Source organism: Haliotis rufescens, unplaced genomic scaffold (genome assembly GCF_023055435.1).
Source record: "Haliotis rufescens isolate VD_foot unplaced genomic scaffold, xgHalRufe1.0.p SCAF_2, whole genome shotgun sequence".
Classification (NCBI taxonomy): domain Eukaryota; kingdom Metazoa; phylum Mollusca; class Gastropoda; order Lepetellida; family Haliotidae; genus Haliotis; species Haliotis rufescens.
The window spans coordinates 35453694-35460378 of record NW_025963890.1 but is presented as its reverse complement, the minus strand read 5'-3'; positions in this window follow the sequence as shown (position 1 = coordinate 35460378).

Below are 6685 nucleotides of genomic sequence, written 5' to 3'. Positions count from 1 at the left end.
AACATCCTGATAACTAAGGAACGGAACTCTGCACTGAGACAACGTCCCAGCTTGACACCGAAGAATTTGTACTTTAAAAGAATGTACTCCAGAATACGTGTCCTGCTTAGAAATCATGTGCATCAGCAGTTTTTGCATCGTTGATATTTTCAGCGACTACACTTTCTCCAGAATGACTGAGTGAGATGGATTTAATGCCGCTTTGAACAGTATTCCAGTCATATCACGGTACGTCAGCTTAATGTGGGAGGAAAACCCGACGTTTACCACTTCGGTGAAACCCACCAGCAAGGGTATGGTGCTGACAAACCTAGAAACGTAATCGGGGCGACCCGGATTCGGAACCACAATCACGGACTCCTGGCGTGCTCAAGGGACGCAACTCTGAACAGCGAATTGCGGAGCCTAAGACAACTGGGCCACCGATGTACCCCTTTTCAAAAATGAAATGACATGAATCAGAACCCTACTTGATAACGCTGATATTATGTATATAAAAAATATCCATCTCATTTGCAAATATGGCGGTATTAGGCAAGGAAAGTTAACTAATCCGTTAAAATCGGGATGATTTTGACATTCAATGCATCAATATAAAATTGGGAATTTTCTTTTTGCAGACGAAACCAAACATCAATGATCGCACAATTGTTCACGCGTTCACACGTCAATAATTACCCGCATGATAATAAGAAACATTTAAGACACGTAAAGGTGGTCTTAAAGTTGCACTATCGGGTTGAACACTCGCTGGCTAGCCAACCTATTGCTACCATCCACTGCAAACCTTCTGCCGGGCATGCGCAGTTCATTAAAGCAACGGCTGTCAGATACATTTCACACCGGTACCTATTTAAATGTTACCTACGTGGCCAAACTATTTTGTTTATCGATTACAACAAACAAACATTATGACAACGAACAGCATTCCTGGGAGGTGCCGGTTGTAAATACTAACCGTCAGTCGTGAATACTTACCCCCGACACAATCGCCCGACCTCCTATCCAGTTAATGCAAAAGCGTCAACATTTACCGGACTAACTTTGTAGTCCCCTTGCCTAAAAGACCGCCTAATTCAACCGGCAAATATTACAAAAGGCAAATAGTTCTTTCGCCGACGTCGTATTTACAATGAAATCTTCCATTTGTGGCGAACAGTCCGCATATTTACCTCCCTTTTTGGAGAGAATTTGCTCTCCGAATTCCCGTGTTTGTTCGGCTCTGAGTTCTAATAGAGCCCGTACGAGGCCCTAACCCGGCCGTGAAGCGCTATGGCCGCCCAGAGAGAGCTTGGTGCTAATGGCAAACGACCGAGGGCGAGAATATTTCACTTCGCACGCACGAGTGAAACGGTTTAGCGGATTCCCCGGATTGTTCTGACCGCGAAATGGCAAAATATTTTCTAAAATTGTGTTTACATACTGTTCCGACAGGTCTCTTCCCACCCTGATCTTCAAAATGTGACTTTCAACTTCAAATAGTGAAATAACTAACTCCCGTGAGAAGCTCTCCGTGTTTTGTGGTTGTTTAAAAGGGTGCTTGCAGCAGTATAAAAACGTATTTTAAAAAAACCGGTTCGTGATCCTTAATATTTTAAAGCAATTTAAATGCATTAAGTGTGTTAATCCTGTAAAAGAAGAAAATGATGACACAAAAGAAAAAGCTAGTTACTGCGGATTTTTTTCAGCTGCCTGAGGCTTGACAACATTTATTCGTGCTATTGAAACAAGACAATTAGAATCGATTCGTTCGTATATGTCACTGCTTAAAATGTAGTATGCATTAATTACATATAGAAACAAATCACTATAAAAACTTAAAGTTAACAAAACATGTTATCAAAATGCATTTGTGAAGTGATCTGAATTATAATTACTATCTTTGGGGTCTTTTTATTTACATTTGAAGAATACTTTGACCAGCATACACCATACAATCATTAACCTAGTCTGATTTTCATATATAATATTGTTTTCTATATATTTACATTTGAAGAATATATATATATATATATATATATATATATATATATATATATATATATACATATCCTTTGCTTTGACAGGCTTTCCTCGTTGTGATTCCCAAAAAAGATAACAGTTCAAAAGGCATTAAGAAATCGATTTCAGAAGAATGTGCTGAAACTTAAGGGAGGATAACATTATTGAACAGCACTGGAGCTCTTCAAAACTGTCAGTACACATGAAATTGCCGAACTGAAAGAACATCTACAATCTGGACCTTTCAAGTCAAGGGCGACCGTTTTGTTTTCAGTGTTTCTTTTGTATACGTCAATCTAACCTGTTTGTGCAGACGGTTCAATTTATCGATGGCATTATGGAAGACTATAAGATCGATCGGCTTTTACGTGTAATGCTACACGCGCGAAACCAGTAACAACCGATAACACCTAATGAAATGATAAACATCAAGATTTAAAAAAGAAAGAATACTAACACCCTTACATTAAAAAAATCGTTTGAAAGGGAATGGAAATTACAAAGAAACAATGGAAAGCTTGAAATTAGAATGGCGTGTCAATGTGAAAAGAAATATTCCAAGAGTTTTAAGGAAACAAAAAAGTGAATATTCTAAGATGGTAAATATTAACGTATTTGATTGTCCTTGTATTCTAAAAGAACAGTTCTATTTTTTGCGTTTTGTCATTGGATTAAATTTAGTGTCACCTTTGAATAGGGACATGGATTTTACGCCTAAAGGTTTACAAATAAGGGCCTTCAACAATAATAGTTTTGTAAAAATGCTAATTTTCAGGTCATTATATTGTAAACTGTATTTACTTATGAATATTTCGGCGTGATAGTTTAAACAACCGACGTGTAGCAGCTGTATAGTAGCAAATAGAACTGTATTTGGACAGTACAAGGCATACCAATTTAAGTATTTCTGACATATTTTTTATGCAAAACATAATGTTTTAATTGGCAGTTACAAGTGAAAATTACATTATGAGGCAGTGAGTTTGTGAAGATGTGTATTTATTTTCGCAAAATTTGGAGAAGGAACGGGCGTCATAATTTGAGTGCAGTAAATAAAAATTTCCATTTCCACAAAAGTTTTCTGCGCGTTCCCATGTTCTGAGTATCAATGACCAACGTTAGTAGAGTTTGAATTAATGTTGACAAATTAGCAATCCAAGCTTCCATAATTGTACCTATTTTTATGATTCGACGTTTACGTCAAAATTCCTAATGTGGGCCTCGCGACGGTCAAGCATTACACCGCGCCAATTTGGAAGTTTCAATTAGGCCATTAACACCTCCATAGCTTTCCTAATCGTTTGTTCAATCTACCGATCGACTTCGGAGTTTAATTGACACGTGGCGATGCCAATTGCAATCTCGCGTTGAATGCTGTGATCTCGCGACAACTCTCCCCGAGGGAGCATTCATTAATTTTCATGAATTTGTACATGATTTGCCGTAACATCGGTATGAATAGTTTAATTAACGCTGGTCCAACAGATTCGACACGAGCGTTATGTCCGTCAATTCTCTGGGCCCCTCTCTGCCGTCTTCGGCCCGATAAACATTTTTCACCAGCTTCTTAAACTGCGAATTAGAATTTCTGATTTTCGAGCTATCAACGCAAGTTATTGTTCACCCCTCTCTAGGGAGATTCCTCCGCCGTTGCTCTATTTTTCTTGCGTAGTAACACTGTTGTACATTCCTTGATTGTCCGTCGCGAATTAATCTAGAATGTTCCACTCTCGGGAAAAAGTTCGGATTCATCGGAAATATTTCCCTAAATTAAGGATAAGATCGGAATGTCAAATTTTCGCTTCAGTGTTTGGACATAATATAAAAGATCCCATGGGTTATTCGACTCATTCAAAAATGTTTTACGGGCGATTGAAGTGGACACAGCTTCATCGGAAAATGTAGATCGCCTCGTCAATCAAACTGTAAAATTCTGTAATCATTTGATTAGATTTTTAGCGGTATGTCTAAAAAACGTCGGCAATATGTCTTCTAAGTACTAAAGAATTTGAAAATAGTAAAACTTCTTGAAGAATGTGCGCGATTGGAGATTACATTTTGTCGCTTGAAGAAATTTGATTTGAATAAATCAAGTTCATTAAGTTCATGTCGTTCAGCAATCTAGTTTTATTGCATAAAACATGTTATTGACGTTGTACGACTAAATTCGTCTTTGAAAGAGACGTGATTTCAGAAAATTGTTTGTCTGATTACGATAAGTTCTAATATGTGCGCATTTCTATTTTTTTGGTCACTAATATTCCTGGATATCAATCGACTAATAGAGCTCAGAAATGTGCGCTGATTGAAATAAAATGTTGCCGTATAAGGAACGATATGTTATATTTCAAACAGTCACAGCCTTCGCTATAGATCGGTTATGGAATATGCAATAAGTACCAAATTGGTATCTAAATGGTAAATTCTTTTAAAAGTTGATAGAACATAAATACAATCGTAAGGACTTGACCAGGTTAGAGGTAAGAAGTGGCCACATCGTTAGAAAGAATAAACTAGTCGTTACCCAGAAAACGTCTTGTCTCTAAGTAGATGGTAACATCTGTAAGAATCTGGTTAGAAAACTTCTAGACTCTAAGTAGATGGTAATATCTGTAAGAATCTGGCAAGAAAACTTCTCGCCTCGAAGTAGATGGTAATATCTGTAGGAATCTGGCTAGAAAACTTCTAGACTCGTTGCAGATGGTAATATCTGTTAGAATCTGGTTAAAAAACTCGATGTTGTGCTTATTTGCTGGTGTATTTTTTCTTCCAAATATATAAATATCTATTAATAATAAAAAGGAAGGAAATCAAGACTTATTAACATTGTATTTACATACTGTATGAACACAAGGATGATGTGTAAGCAGAACATGCTTACCTTTTCGCGAACACCTGGTGTCATCGCTGATTTTCAATCATCCATTCATATAATTTTCATCACTTTTTGCCTTTTGTTTCTGTCTCGGCAGATAATCGAGACAGTGCTCCCTGGCGTGGTCGTTTTGGATTAAATAACAAGGTAAAATAAGATGAGGGAAGACAATGTATGACTTTAATATGGCTTAGAAAATGACTTATGTGAGATAATAATTTTTTATCAATTCCTTAAATAATAAGACCAACTCATTTTATTCCTTCCTAAAAGATGACACGTTTTCTTATGACGGGATTTTAGAAAATGTCAAAATGTGAGATGGTATCAGTCCCATGCCTGAACAACGTTGTTATTCTTGTATATAATCAATTAATCGAACAATAAATCACTCATCAACAAACACCCGTTGTTACGCGACTAAAAGTATGTTTATAAATGTTCGAAAACTGTAACTCGTTAACAAAGAAGAAAATAAAACAAACTTTGGATAACGTTTCCATATAATTCCATTTTCTATTGCTGATGTCTCTGTATAATTGTGAACGCGACCTTGAACCCCATATCTCCCCTCACCTCTATAATGTATTCACAACAAGCAGGACAGCATGTTCTTTCAAGTCACACAAAATTATGATATAAGTAGAATATAGCTTACGTCAGTTCCAATAACTTCAGTAGCACAGGTATGCTCAATGTTGGTATAACGCTTATTTGAATGATTGATTAAAAGTTCTTTGAATTATTAGAAAATGCAAATTAAAGTCAGAACCAATTTGAATGTTTTTTAATCATAAATAAATATATTAATTATTTGAATCCAGTCTGGAGTATACATAATATTAAAATAATCTGTATTTATTCCTTGTTTTGTTTGGAAAAAATACTGTACTAGTACAATCTAGTACCCGCGGGGATACCGGGTTAGAATTGCTCCCCAGAAACCTATGGTTGTCAGAGGGGAACTATCGCTGATGGGATGGTCAGGCTCGGTGTCATCGTATCCCGGGGGCGTGGATCGGTGCTTATAATATCAGTCACTGGTTTATCTGTCCCAGACTCGATTGTGTCCAGGCCGCCTTCAAATAACTGGACTATTGGGAGAGTTTTAAGTTTTTTTTAAAATCCATCTAAAACATTCCCTCCCAGTTGTTTACAAGCCCGAATCCTTTTTGCCTTACTACGATAAACTGTACTTGGAGCCTGACTGTTTATGTTATGACAACTGACACATGATGGTGTATGTGTCGACTACAGGAACATATATATCGGTAAATGATACGACAACAAAACAAATAAAAACGTCCTTCCGTAAGCGGTTGATCTGTAAAACAATTTGTGTTCTTTCAGGTTCATTACAAACCTGTCTGATAACATCAGCACGCCGCAGAACATCGCCGAGTGGAGATCTTTAACTGACTCCGATGACAGATATTATTTCTTTTGTTTCGCAAATGTTCATCGCACTTTGCCCGTCTTGTTTTGCTAGAGATTTTATTTGTAGCATTTCCGAAACGTTTCTGGTCATTGTTTATATATATAATATATGTATCCACGATTCAGTGTTTGAACTTTGCTTAACACGACACATGGGAAGATAATCCCGATAGACAAATATGTTAGACATTTTTACGACTTTAACACAAGTGCGCATGCGCAAATGTGTTTTTTCGTCGTGTAGGTTATTCAAGTTTAGAAATGCGAAATGTATTTTTATCAAAGAAGATGTTGATAGTTTTAAGAAGTGATATCTTCTACCATCGAGGAAAGTTTAACTAGTGTGTAGTTAAGCTATCGTAAGCAGTGAAT